Consider the following 15,304-nt stretch of genomic DNA (forward strand, 5'->3'; position numbering starts at 1 on the left):
TCATACTCTTCTTCTAAAATTTCAAATCTGTATCTTTTAAATTTTAGTTCTGAGCCACTTTAAATTAAAATTTACATAAACTTTTTTTTAAAAATTGAAGTATAGTTGATTTACAATGTTGCATTAATTTCTGCTATACAGCAAAGTGATTCAGTTATATATATATATGTATATACATATACATACATATACATATATATATTCTTTTGTATTCATTTCTGTTATAGTTGTCACAGGATATTGAATGTAGTTCTTCATTCTACAGAGTAGGACCTTGTTGTTTATTCATTCTAATGCATCTACTAATCCCAGACTCCTAGTCCATCTCTCTCCTTGGCAACCATCAAGCCTGTCCTCTATGCCTGAGTCTGTTTTTGTTTCATACATAGTTCATCTCTGTCATTTTTAATTCCCACACATAAGTGATACCATGTGGCATTTGTCTTTCTGTTTCTGACTTACTTCACTTAGTGTGATACTCTCTAGTTCTATCCATATCACTGAAGCTTTATCCGTCCACCTATTGATGGACATTTAGCTTGTTCCCATGGCTGGGTTTTTATGAATAGTGCTGCTATGAACATAGGGTACATGTGTTTTTTGAATTATAATTTTGCCCAGATATATGTCCAAGAGTTGGATTGCTGGATCATGTGACAGCTGTATTTTTAGTTTTTGGAGAAATCTCCATACTGTTTTCCATAGTGACTGGACCAAACTTTTTGCTGGTATAATTGTTTGGTTTTGATATTAGGGTGATGATAGCTTCATAAAATATGTTAGGGACTGTTCCTTCCTTGTCAGTCTTTTGGAAGAGTTTGAGAAGGATCAGTTAAAGATTTTTTTTTTTTTTTTTTTGTGCATCTGGTAGATGTCACCTGTGAAGCCATCTGGTCTGGGACTTTTGATTACAGGGATTTTTTTTCTTCTTCTTCTTCTTACAGATTCTATTTCACTGCTAAGGGATTTGTCTGTTTAAATTATCTGTTTCTTCTTGATCCATTTTTGGTGAGCTGTTTGTTTCTAGAAACATTTCTGTTTCTTTCATATAATTATTCATAGTATTTTTTTTTTGTTTTGCTGCTGTTGTTTTTTCTTTTGTATTTCAGTTATTCAAACACATTTTACTTTTACTGAGATTTTAAAAATAGATAACAGTATTGTCTGTGAGTAAGAATGGCTTTACTTTTCCCTTTTCAATTTTTATTTTTTACTGTCTCTTTTTGTCATATTCTGTTAAGTGTTAAAGGGCTTTCCTGGTAGCTCAGTTGGTAAAGAATCCACCTGCACTACAGGAGACCCTGGTTCAATTCCTGGATCAGGAAGTTTCCCTGGAGAAGGGATAGCTACCCACTCCATGGCATTCTAACATGTATACTATCATGTAAGAATTGAATCGCCAGTCTACGTCTGACGCAGGATACAGCATGCTTGGGGCTGGTGCATGGGGATGACCCAAAGAGATGTTATGGGGAGGGAGGTGGGAGGGGGGTTCATGTTTGGGAATGCATGTAAGAATTAAAGATTTTAAAATTATAAAAAATAAATAAATACAAAAAATAAAGTCAGTAAAAAAAAAAGATGTTATATGCCCAATTTTGCAATGATATTATGCTTGCTCTAAACAGCCATGTGCCTTTTAACAATACTGAAAGAGGCAAAACCCTAGTCTATTATATTAAAACACAATTTTATCTTTTTGGTTCTTTTTATTCTGTCTTGCACATCCCTGGTAGAGTTTTCTTTCACCATAACAATATTTCTGCATTATATCTTATAAGACAAGTCTGCTGGCAATGTGCCTTTTTGGTTTTTCTTTAAATGAAAATACTTTTTTATCTTTCTCATTTTGAAAAATATTTTCACTGAACATACAATTCTGGTTGATGTTTTTTCTTTCTTCAGCACTTCAGCACTTTTTTCTCTTCAGTACTTTAACTATGATTCCTCTTTGTCTTATGGATTCCATTTCTAAGTTAGAAATGGTCTGTCTCACACCTTTCTAAGTAAAGTATCTTTCTGGATGTTATAATTTTTATAAACCTATTTTTAATTTTCCACAGCTTAGCTATTATTGGAACAAGGTGTTTACTTTTTTTTAATTAATTTCCTCTTCACTATTGGAATTTTCATTTACCTCAAAATATAAGGGAAAATGTTCCCTATTTTTTCAGTATATTTCCCTAACTTCTTCCTATTCTGGTTCAAAATCAATCTCCCCAGCCTACCCCTCTTTGGTTTTGATCTCCAATTATATGTGTGTATATATAGATATATATATTTAAAACTTTGTTTTTCATCAATAAAGATTACTTTTATAGTAGTTTCAGATTTCCAGCAGAATTGAGTGGAAAGTGCACAGAACTCCTATATACTTTCTATTTTCATATACACAAATTGTCCCCACTACTGACATCCTCTACCTAAGTGGTACATTTGTTAAAAACTCATGAACCATCATTATCACCCAAAGCCATAGTTCACATTAGAGTTCACTGTTAGCGTTTTACATTCTAAGGGTTTGGAGAAATGTATAATGATATATATCCTCCATTTCAGTATTACAGTAAATCACTTTACTGCCCTAAAAATCCTCTATCCTCTGCTTATTCATTCTACTTCTCTACCCAATTTTTTTAATCTTTTTATTGTTTTTACAGTTTTGTCTTTTTTAAAATGCTATATAATTGGAATCACACAGTATGTAGCCTTTTCAGATTAGCTTTGTTTCATTTAGTAATATGCATGTAAGATTCTTTTATGTCTTTTCATGACTCAATAGCTCATTTTTTTTTTGTTGCTGAATAATATTTCATGGCTTTTATGTACAATGGTTTGTTTACTGAAGAACATCTTGATTATTTCCAAGTCCTGTCTATTATGAGTAAAGTTGTATAAACATTCATGTATAGGTTTCTGTGTTAAAATAAAGTATCAATTTCTTGGGGAGATATCAAGGAGCACAATTGTTGGGTTGTATGGTTACAGTACATTTATTTTGTAAGAAATTACTGAATTTACCTCCAAAGTGGCTGTACCATTTTGCATTCCCATAAGCAATGAATTAGAGTTTCTTTTATTCACATCCTCACCAGCATTTTGGAGAAGGCATTGGCAACCCACTCCAGTACTCTTGCCTGGAAAATCACATGGATGGAGGAGCCTGTTGGGCTGCTGTCTATGGAGTCGGACAGAGTTGGACACGACTGAAGCGACTTAGCAGCAGCAGCAGCACCAGCATTTGGTGTCAGTGTTTTGAATTTTGGCCATTCTAATAGGTGGGTAGTGATACTTCACTATGTTTTAATTTATAATCACCTAATGATATATATTTTTTCTAGATGTTTTTCTGAAATAGATGTTTTTCTGGAACTCTCTTGCTTTTTCGATGATCCAGCAGATGTTGAAAATTTGATCTCTGGTTCCTCTGCCTTTTCTAAAACCAGCTTGAACATCTGGAACTTCACAGTTCACATATTACTGAAGCCTAGCTTGGAAAATTTTGAGCATTATTTTACTAGCATGTGAGATGAGTGCAATTGTGTGGTAGTTTGAGCATTCTTTGGCATTGATTTTGTTTGGGATTGGGATGAAAACGGAATGAAAACTTTTCCAGTCCAGAAAAACATCTATTTCTGCTTTATTGACTATGCCAAAGCCTATGACTGTGTGGATCATAATAAACTGTGGAAAATTCTGAAAGAGATGGGAATACCAGACCACCTGACCTGCCTCTTGAGAAACCTGTATGCAGGTCAGGAAGCAACAGTTAGAACTGGACATGGAACAACAGACTGGTTCCAAATAGGAAAGGGAGTAGGTCAAGGCTGCAGATTGTCACCCTGCTTATTTAACTTATATGCAGAGTACATCATGAGAAACGCTGGGCAGGAAAAAGCACAAGCTGGAATCAAGATTGCCAGGAGAAATATCAATAACCTCAGATATGCAGATGGCACCACCCTATAGCAGAAAGTGAAGATGAACTAAAAAGCCTCTTGATGAAAGTGAACGAGGAGAGTGAAAAATTGGCTTAAAGTTCAACATTCAGAAAACTAAGATCATGATATCTGGTCCCATGACTTCATGGGAAATAGATGGGGAAACAGTGGAAACAATGTCAGACTTTATTTTGGGGGCTCCAAAATCACTGCAGATGGTGGTTGCAGCCATAAAATTAAAAGACACTTACTCCTTGGAAGGAAAGTTATGACCAACCTAGACAGCATATTAAAAAGCAGAGACATTGCTTTGCCAACAAAAGTCCATCTAGTCAAGGCTATGGTTTTTCCAGTGGTCATGTATGGATGCGAGAGTTGGACTGTGAAGAAAGCTGAGTGCCAAAGAATTGATGCTTTTGAACTGTGGTGTTGGAGAAGACTCTTGTGAGTCCCTTGGACTGCAAGGAGATCCAACCAGTCCATCCTGAAGGAGATCATTCCTGGGTGTTCATTGGAAGGACTGATGCTAAGGTTGAACCTCCAATACTTTGCCACCTCATGCAGAGTTGACTCATTGGAAAAGACTGATGCTGGGAGGGATTAGGGGCAGGAGGAGAAGGGGACAACAGAGGATGAGATGGCTGGATGGCATCACGAGTTTGGGTGAACTCCTGGAGTTGGTGATGGACAGGGAGACCTGGTGTGGTGCGATTCATGGGGTCACAAACAGTTGTATATGACTGAGTGACTGAACTTAACTGAACTAATGATATATGATCTTGAACTTGTTTTCACATGCTCATTTGCCATCTTTTTATCCTCTTCACTTAGGTGCCTGTTCAAGTCTTTGGTCTATTTTGTAATCAGGTGGTTGGTCTTCTTATTGTTGAGTTTCAAGCACTTATAATAGTGCTTTATCAGCTGTACCTTTTTCTAATATTTCCTCCAAGTCTGTGACTTGTCTTCTCATTATCTTGATATCATCTTTCACAGAGAAGTTTTTAACTTTATTGAGGTTCAACTTATCAAATATTTCTCACATAATGACTTTTGTGTTATATATAAAAAGTTATTGCCATAAAGGTCTAGGTTTCTCCCATGTTATTTTCTAGGAGTTGTTCCATTTTTGGTTTTGCATGTAGACCTATTATCCACTTTGAGTTAATTCTAGTGAAGGGTGAAGAGTTTGTGTCTAGGTCCATTCTTTTCTTCTAGCACCATTTGTTGAAAAGATTTTATTTGCTTCATATTATTGCATGTTTACCTTTGCCAAAGATCAGCTGAATATCCTTGTTCCATTGATCCCTTGTCTGTTCTTTCAGCAGTACCACAGTGTCTTGGTCACTACAGCTTTGTAGTAAGTCTTGAAGTCTGGTAGTGCTAGTCTTCTCACTTTTTTTCTTTTTCAATATCAGGTTAACTCGTAAGTCTTTGTTTCTTCATAGATTTTAGGCTCAGTTTGTCAAAAATAGCAACAAAACTTGCTGGGATTTTAATTGGAATTACATTGAATTTATAGACCAAGGTGACATCCTCACAATATTGAGTCTCCCTCTCAATGAGTGAAAACATTTCCATTTATTTAGTTATTTGATATCTTTCATTAGAGTTCTATAATTTTCTTCATGCTGTTTGCTGGTTAGTTGCTAAATCTTGTCTGACACTTTGTGACCCCATGGACTGTAACCACCAGGCTCCTCTGTCCATGGGATTTTCCAGGCAAGAGTAATGGAGAATGGAGTGGGTTGCCATTTCTTTCTCAAGGGGATCTTCCTGGCCCAGAGATCAAACTTGTGTCTTCTACACTGAAAGGTAGCTTCTTTACAACCAAGTCACCAGGGAAGCAATTTTCTTCATGTAGATATTATAAATAACTTGTTAGGTTTCTATATAAATATTTCATTTTTGAGTGTTAATATCAATAGTACTATTTTTCATTTCAAATTCCTCTTGTTCATTGGGGGTATTTTTAATATCCTTTAGTGTGGGACTGAAGTGATTCTTAATTCATCTTGTCAGGAGCTCTGCTGAGCTGGTACAAAGGGCTGAGCTGCCAAGTGTCAGAAGAAGACAAAAATGAACTTACTATGATGGCAAAAGCAAGAGTCTCATACTGGAGAAAGACCAGATTCTCCTATTCCACTTTTCCCATGGAAAGGATCACAGGTTGATGACCAAGTGAATTAACACAGACGTGGGAGTCATCACATTATTGAGGGACCCCCGAACAATATGCATGCTCTAGTAGTTTCATGGACTCTGGGGTTAAAGCGGGAGGGTAAGGAAGAGGTATAGGAGTAGAAAAGCAATTGGTACTGAGTTAAACTAGAGAAAAGTATGTTCAAGTTCCCCACTCCCACTCCCAGATGGAAGCCTCAGCAGAAGACCTCCATCCAAAGTCCTGGCAATGAAGGCACAGGGGCTAGGACTGAAGATCATGAAAGAGCATGACTATTCAAAGGAACCGGAATCCATGACTACAACTTCAGAAGCCACAATACTCTGAGTGAAATGGGGAAGGAAGCTTTCTCTCATATGGCCTGACAAAGATTTAGCCTTTGTCATGGCCTACTATTGTTCCTGAAAGAGCACACATAGGTTTTCTACTAGAAATCAGATGTCTCAATGAATTTTTAGTTCCTAAACCAAATATTCTGAGTATTTAGGTGATCACTTCATGCTTCATGTCCATCACTTTGATATTCCCAAGTACTGTATAATTCTGTTAACTTGGTCTGATATTAACCCTGTGAGATGCTTACTCCTTGGAAGAAAAGTTATGACCAAACTAGACAGCATATTCAAAAGCAGAGACATTACTTTGCCAACTAAGGTCTGTCTAGTCAAGGCTATGGTTTTGCCAGTAGTCATGTATGGATGTGAGAGTTGGACTGTGAAGAAAGCTGAGCACTGAAAAATTGATGCTTTTGAACTGTGGTTTTGGAGAGGACTCTTGAGAGTCCCTTGGACTGCAAGGAGATCCAACCAGTCCATCCTGAAGGAGATCATTCTTGGGTGTTCATTGGAAGGACTGATGCTGAGGCTGAAACTCCAGTACTTTGGCCACCTCATTTGAAGAGTTGACTCATTGGAAAAGACTTTGATGCTGGGAGGGATTGGGGGCAGGAGGAGAAGGGGACGACCGAGGATGAGATGGCTGAATGGCATCACTGACTCGATGGATGTTAATCTGTGTGAACTCCGGGAGTTGGTGATGGACAGGGAGACCTGGCGTGCTGTGATTCATGGGGTCGCAAAGAGTCGGACACGACTGAGCGACTGAACTGAACTGAACTGGACTGATCTGCCTTCTGATGGGGCCTGTGGTATCTGGCCCTCATATTTGCAGTCCCATGCTCAGCAAGGACAAGGGAACAATCACATATATTTACTAGACCCAACCTTACCACTTCCTATTCCAATAACAAATACCTTGATCTGTAGGTTCTAGCTGCTCCAGCTGTCTGGTATTCCAATATCTGCCTAATCAACTCAAAGAAGATGTCTTGACCTTGGGTTCTGTTTCCTATGCTCCATAAGCAGGTGTCTAAAAGTTATTCCAAGGCAGAAAGCCAAAGTAAAGATGAGATTCACTCTGTGTTTTCCTTTGCTCAGGGATTTCAGGTCTATGATGTCTATCGTCCAATTCCTGAGAACAGATTCTATGTGCATGCTGTCTAGTATTAAGATTCTTTACGAAAAGATGGAAACACAGTACCAATAATTCATAATTATCAAGTAATAAGACTTTTAGGCCATGAATATATTTTTGCACTGAAACTTTCCTTCATTTTGTTAAAATTATGTGATCTGAAGAAACCAATATGGGACATTGCCATGGACATATTCTTGCCAGTTTTGCTATAAATTTTCTAAGAAATAACACAAAATATTAATGATTTACTTCAACTCAGAAATAAATATTTCATGCACAATTAAAAAGATAACCACTTACCCTGTGCTTAGTCACTGAGTCATGTCTGACTCTCTGTAACCCCTTGTACTGTAGCCCAACAGGCTCCTCTGTCCATGGGAATTCTCCAGGCAAGAATACTGGAGTGGGTTGCCATGCCCTCCTCCAGGGGATCTTCCCAACCTGGCATCGAACCCAGGTCTCCCACATTGCAGGCAGATTCTTCACCGGCTGAACCATGAGGGAAGCCCAACCACTAACCTTACAAGAGGTAAAATAGAATATTGGTAAATGATTTAAACATAAAATATAATGATACATAAAAAATAACATGATATATAACATAACTGGGAATTTAAAATGGAAAAAAATTGGAAATCTTTTTAAAAACTAAATTAGGAATTTAAGGACAGAAACAGTATGGACCTAACAGAAGCAGAAGATATTAAGAAGAGGTGGCAAGAATACACAGAAGAACTATACAAAAGAGATCTTAATGACACAGATAACCACGAGAGTGTGATCAATCTTTGTGTGATTGCTTCAACAGTACATGAACCGAGAACTTCCAAATGTTCAAGCTGGGTTTAGAAAAGGCAGAGGAACCAGAGATCAAATTGCCAACATCCACTGGATCATAGAAAAAGCAAGAAAATTCCTGAAAAACATCTAATTGTGCTTAATTGACCACATAAGCCTTTGACTGTGTTGGTCACAACAAACTCTGGAAAATTTATAGAGATGGAATTGCCAAACGGGTGTTACCAGCCTCCTGAGAAACCTGTATGCAGGTCAAGATGCAACAGTAAAAACCAGACATGGAACAGTGGGCTGGTTCACCTTTGGGAAAGAAATAGGTCAAGGCTGTATATTGTAACCCTGCTTATTTAACTTATATGCAGAGTACATCATGTGAAATGCAGGCTAGAAGAAGTGCAAGCTGGAATCAAGATTGCTGGGAGAAATATCCATAGCCTCAGATATGAAAATAACACCACCCTTATGACAGAAAGCAAAGAGGAACTAAAGAGCCTCTTGATGAAGGTGAAAGAGGATACTGAAAAAGCTGGCTTAAAACTCAACGTTCAAAAAATGAAGATTATGGCATCCAGTCCCATCACTTCATGGCAAATAGATGGGTAAAAATGGAAACAGTGGGAAACTTTACTTTCTTGTGCTCCAAAATTACTGCAAATGGTGACTACAGCCATGGAATTAAAAGACGCTTGCTCCTTGGAAGAAAAGCTATGACAAAACTAGACAACATGTTAAAAAGCAGAGTTAAAAACCAGAGATGTTACTTTGCCAACAAAGGTCTGTCTAGTCAAAGCTATAGTTTTTCCGGTAGCCATGTACGGATGTGAAAGTTGGACCATAAAGAAGGCTGAGCACCAAAGAACTGATGCTTTTGAACTGTGGTGTTGGAGGAAACTCTTGAGAGTTCCTTGGACAACAAGGAGATGAAACCAGTCAATTCTAAAGGAAATTAACCCTGAATATTCTTTGGAAGGACTGATCCTGAAGCTGAAACTCCAATACTTTGGCCACCTGATGTGAAAAACTCTCATTGGAAAAGACCCTGATGCTGGGAAAGATGAAGGCAGGAGGAGAAGGGGACAATAGAAGATGAGATGATCGGATGACATCACCAATTCAATGGACACGAATTTGAGCAACCTTCGAGAGCCTGAACGACTGGGAAGCCTGGTGTGCTGTCATCTATTGGGTCACAAAGCGACTGAACAACAACCAATAACATTATATATCATATAATTATTTACACATGTTCTCTTTTTATTTAGTTAGCCTTTCCTCAGCTTAGCTGTGATAATTTTTATATTTGTCATTTGACTTCAACCTTTCTTATATTACTCACATGGTAAGTTGTTTCATAATTACTGTTATGCTCTATCACTTTTTTGTATAATTTTTTTTCATTTTTTATATTTAACTGACTGTTATAGATTCATCTGTATTGAAAATTTCAAAATCTTTACACAAATCATCTTGCATGGTCTTTCTGGGTGCTTTTTTTATTTGAATTATATGTAATTGAAATACATAGGATCCAGGATTTCTTTCTGTTTTCATTTACTTAACTTTGGACTACTTTAAGTTTTACAATTATCTTTGATTTTTTAAAAAATCTTACTATAAGGAGTATATATTTGAATTTGTTTCTTACTGTAGTTATATTTACAGCATACATATTTTGTCTCTGCATTCCTTTAAACCTGTATCTTTTTAAAAACTCTCTTTTAACTTTAGCTTATGTCCAATTTTTAATATTTTTGCCATAGCTATGATATAATAACAATGCGAGGTATTTTACTGCAAGTAACACTTTAAAAATTTAAATGTATTTATTATATTTTGCCTTTCTGTCATTTTTAAGGCTGTATTAGCAACTCCAAAATCTCAGATAATTTAATGTGAGGTATGTAACATAAGGTATGTAATCCGATAGTTTTGCTTCATATCTTCTTTCCCCAAGTATTTGTGAATCATTGACTATATGACCAAGAATTCTGCTTGAGATTATCCTTATTATATTAAATAGTATCTTCATTTGTAGTACCTCTTTTAATTTTCACTTGTGTCTCATGTTTTGAAACTAGTCTTAAAACATTTATTTTGAAGATATCTTTTCAGCTTCAGTGCTATTCTTATTTGGGACCAGACGATTCTTTGTTGTGGAGAACTGTCCTGGGCATTGTAGGATATTTAGCAAGCTATGGTTAGTTGTAATAATAAAAAATGTCTGCAGATTTTGTCAAATGTTCTCTGGGGATAGGTAATATCACCTGTTATTTTGATAGAGACTTCACTGAATCTAGAGATTCGTTAGTATGAATATCTTAACAACATTAATTCTTCCAGTCCATGAATGAAGGATATCTATTTCTTTACATGAGTTTTAATTTTCTTCATCAGGTTTTCAAACTTTTCAGAGTATGGGTCTTACACCTACTTGTTTAAGTATATTCCCAGGTATATTTATTTCTTTAAATGTAATTTTAAAGGGAATATTATCTTGATTTCTTTCTTATAGTTCATTATTAAGGTATTAAAATCCTTTTATGTGTGTTTGCATTGATTCAGGTTGGTGCTGAAATTTTTTAAAAAATAGTTAACAAGAACAGTGATTGACATAACCTATTATTTACTGAATTCAGATATACTATGCATGTTTAAGACATTATCTTATTTAATCTTCACAACAATGTCAATTTTCAGAAGACAAAAGTACTTGAAGAAATTCATTTAGAATGAACATACCAAGTTTTTAAAGATGTGGACTAGTACTTTTATATACTGCTAACAGAAATACACAGGTGGCACTAGTGGTAAATAACCCATGGGCCAACACAGGAGACATAAGAGATATGGGTTTAATTCCTGGGTTGGCAAGATCCCTGGAGAAGGGTATGACTACCCACTTCAGTATTCTTGCCTGGAGAATCCCATGGACAGAGGAGTCTGCTGGGCTACATTCCACAGTGTCACAAAGAGTCAGACACAACTGAAGCAACTTACCATGCAACACAAATAAAAATTGGAAGAGGGTTTTTTAAGACAGGATGATAATTTCTTTAAAATTTAAAACATGCATATGTTCCAGTCATTCAATGCCTAGGTATTTATAATGGAAAAGAAGACACGAAGATTTGTACAAATATTCATAAAGCTTTAGAATTGATGTCTTTGAACTGTGGCGCTGGAGAAGACTCCTGAGAGTCCCTTGGACATCAAGGAGTTCAATCCAGTCAATCTTAAGGAAAATCAATCCTGAATACTCATTCAAAGGGCTGATCCTGAAGCTGAAACTCTGGTATTTTGGTCATTTGATGCAAACAGCTGACTCGTTGGAAAAGTCCCTGATGCTGGGACAGATTGAGGGCAGAAGGAGAAGAGATCATTAGAGGATGAGATAGCTGGATGGCAAAACCAATGCAATGGACATGAATATGGGCAAACTTGGTGAGATACTGAGGGACAGAGAGTCCTGGCCTGCTGCTCTCTGTGGGGTTGCAAAGAGTCTGGCATGACTGGGCAACTGAACAACAACAACTAGAAACTATACAAATGTCCATCAAAAAATGAATAAATTAATAAACTTTGATATAGATTTCATTGGGATATTTCTCAGCAATACAAAGGAACACAGTTTTCTTTTACAAATTCAACTATAAAAAAATCTCAAAATTTATGCTGAATGAAAGAAACCAGGAAAAACTAGAATGCATTCTATCTATATAGAGTTATAAAATATTACTTATTGATCTTTAAGGCTAGAAAGCAGATCAGTGCTTACCTGGATACATTATGGGGGAGGGGTGGTCATGTAACAAAAGGGCATAAAACATGTATAGTTGCATTCACTCATTTCTCAATTATATGACTATTAAGAAGCTTGCTGCTGCTGCTGCTAAGTCACTTCAGTCGCGTCCGACTCTGCGACCCCATAGACGGTAGCCCACCAGGCTCCCCCGTCCCTGGGATTCTCCAGGCAAGAACACTGGAGTGGGTTGCCATTTCCTTCTCCAATGCATGAAAGTGAGAAGTGAAAGTGAAGTCGGTCAGTCGTGTCCGACCCTTAGCGACCCCATGGACTGCAGCCTACCAGGCTCCTCCGCCCATGGGATTTTCCAGGCAAGCGTACTGGAGTGGGGTGCCATTGCCTTCTGATTGAGAAGCTTAGATAGGATGATTTTTTTTTCATTAAATTCTTACTTACATGCAATCAAATTTACTCAATTTAAGTAAATTTTGAACTACTGTAATTGTTTATAGTTGTATAACTGCAGTAGAGCCTTTTCCTCATCATAGAGTTTCTTATTTTCTTATTATACCCACTCCCAACCACAGGAATTCTCTATTCTACCTTGTTGTTTTTCAGTCATTAAGTCATGTCTGCATGATTGCAACACGCCAAGCTCCCCTGCCCTCCACTATCTCCTAGAGTTTGCTCAAATTCATATCCATTGAGTTGGAGATGCTATATAACCATCTCATCCTTTGCCAACCTCTTCTCCTCCCACCTTCAATCTTTCCCAGCATCAGGATCTTTCCCAGTGAGTTGGCTCTTCACATCAGGTGGCCAAAGTATCAGAGCTTCAGCATCACTCCTTCTAATGAGTATTCAGGGTTAGTATCATTTAGGATTGACTAGTTTGATCTCCTTGAAGGACTTTCAAGAGTCTTCTCCAGCACCACAATTCAAAGACATCAATTCTCCAGCGCTCAGCCTTCTTTATGGTCCAATTTTCACATCTCTATGTGATTACTGAAAAAACAACATAGTGTTTGCTTATTTGGACCTTTGCCAACAAAATGATGTCTGTGCTTTGTAATACTCTATCTAGGTTTGTCATAGCTTCTGTTCCAAGGAACCAGCATCTTTTTAATTTCATGGCAGCAGTCACTGTCCACAGTGATTCTGGAGCACAAGAAAATAAAATCTGTCACTGCTTCCACCTTTTCCTCATCTATTTGTCATGAAGTGATGGGACCGGTTGCAGTGATCTTAGTTTTTTGAATGTTGAGTTTTAAGCCAGCTTTCTCACTCTCCTCTTTCACCCTCATCAAGAGGCTCTATAGTTTCTCTTCTAATTTCTGCCATTAGAGTGATATCATCTGAGGCTATTGATATTTCTTCTGGCAAACTTGATTCCAGCTTGGGATTCACCTAGCCTGGCATTTCCCATGATGTACTTTGTGTAAGTTAAATAAGCAAGGTAACAGTATACAGACTTGACATACTCCTTTCTCAATTTTGAACCAGTCTGTTTTTCCATGTCCAGTTGTAACTGTTGCTTTCTTTTTTCTTTTCTTAAACATTTAATTCACATTATAGAGGGATTTATGTTTGCATTTTTTCAAATCTTTAACTGAGTGGTTGAGGAGTACTGAATCCATCACTACTTTGATGACACAGTTAAGATTCCAGATTCACTTTTCCAGGTACCAAGAGTTCCCTCTAAGTCAAATCAGCTTTTGTCTATATTTATTTTTACTGAACACAGTAATGCCTGTTGGTATCTCTGAAGCATAATCACATCTTAGGTTGGTATTTCTCCAGGTAAAGCAGCTGTTTGGAATTGAATGTTCCCCTTCTTTTTTTTTATCTTATAAATTGAACTGCATCTTCATTCCACATGTGTACTTCGTTCAACATTCCACATTCAATCAAAGCAAGTGCAACTGGTACAGGTGCCCTTTCCAATCCTGAAACACAGTGAACTACAGGCACAGCAACCTTGTTCTTCAGGATATTTGGCTTTAGTAGGGTTAGCCAACGGAGAAGGCAATGGCACTCCCCTCCAGTACTCTTGCCTGGAAAATCCCAGGGACGGGGGAGACTGGTGGGCTGCTGTCTATGGAGTCACACAGAGTCGGACACACTGAAGTGACATAGCAGCAGCAGCAGACTTAGCCAGTCATCTGCTAGGGGGTGGTGCTCCACCATCAAAAGGCCAATCTAGAACGTGGATTTCCTTCTTTTTCAATATGTAGCATCATAAACTCAAGCCAAAGTTGTCACTTCATATTTCTTAAGTTCCTCTATAAACAAACTTGTTGAGGGTAGCATTGGTAGTGTTGTGGGTTATCAGAAAACTCATGTTCTCATAGGAGATCTCCACAAGGGCTGGACGGGTCATTATGGCAAATAAAAAGTGTGACCATGTGTGTGTGATGGTGAAAATGAAAAAAAAAAGAAAATAAAAAATGAATAAATCTTGAAATGTTTCACAGAAGAAAAGATTAACAAGACCACTAAAATGCCTAAATCAGTTTTCTCTATTCAACTAGCTTATTCTTTCAGAAACTTCTCTCTTTAAGATAAGCAGAAGTATTTAGAATCCGCTTGAATCCAAATTCAACTTGGGCCTCAATGTCTGCTGATGGATACCATAAGACTACAGAAAACAACAACAACAACTACATACAACTCTTACGCAGCTTTCACTACATTTAGGCACTAGTGAGACAAGTTAAAAGCGTAGGTCGCTCTCCACTTTTGTTTGCTTGATGCTTAATTTTACTGGAGTCATTAAAATAAATATGCTTGCAAAAAAAAAAAAAATCCAACTATTTCTGAGATCAATCTGGGTGTCCAGAGTCTTCAAGGAGATAGTAATTATGACCCATAGAACCTCCAAGCTCACTTGTCAGCGGACTGCCCTCGCGCTAAGAATCGCCATAACTATGCAATGTATATTCCAACAAAAACGCTGCCGAGCTGAGGCCTGGGCATTGAAGGTTGGCGGCGGCGGCAGCAACGGCGGCAGCGGCAGCAGCAGCGGCAGTGCCAGCGACTCCCCACCAGCCTCTGAGCGGACACCCAGCTCGGCCCGGCAGTGGCGAGTGTCCGAGCCCTTCTAGAAAGTGCTGCCCCTGCTGCTGCTGCTGCTATGGCCGCCGCTGCCCTGTGGCGTCGCCTCTGAGC

The 15,304-nt window shown here is 37.7% G+C and overlaps 1 pseudogene; it reads right to left on the reverse strand.

The window, feature by feature from the left end:
* Positions 1-13,867: 13,867 nt before the first annotated feature.
* LOC138415813 (protein tyrosine phosphatase type IVA 2-like) lies at positions 13,868-14,526 on the reverse strand (annotated as a pseudogene).
* Between the last annotated feature and the right edge of the window lie 778 nt (positions 14,527-15,304).

Source organism: Ovis canadensis, chromosome 12 (genome assembly GCF_042477335.2).
Source record: "Ovis canadensis isolate MfBH-ARS-UI-01 breed Bighorn chromosome 12, ARS-UI_OviCan_v2, whole genome shotgun sequence".
Lineage (NCBI taxonomy): Eukaryota > Metazoa > Chordata > Mammalia > Artiodactyla > Bovidae > Ovis > Ovis canadensis.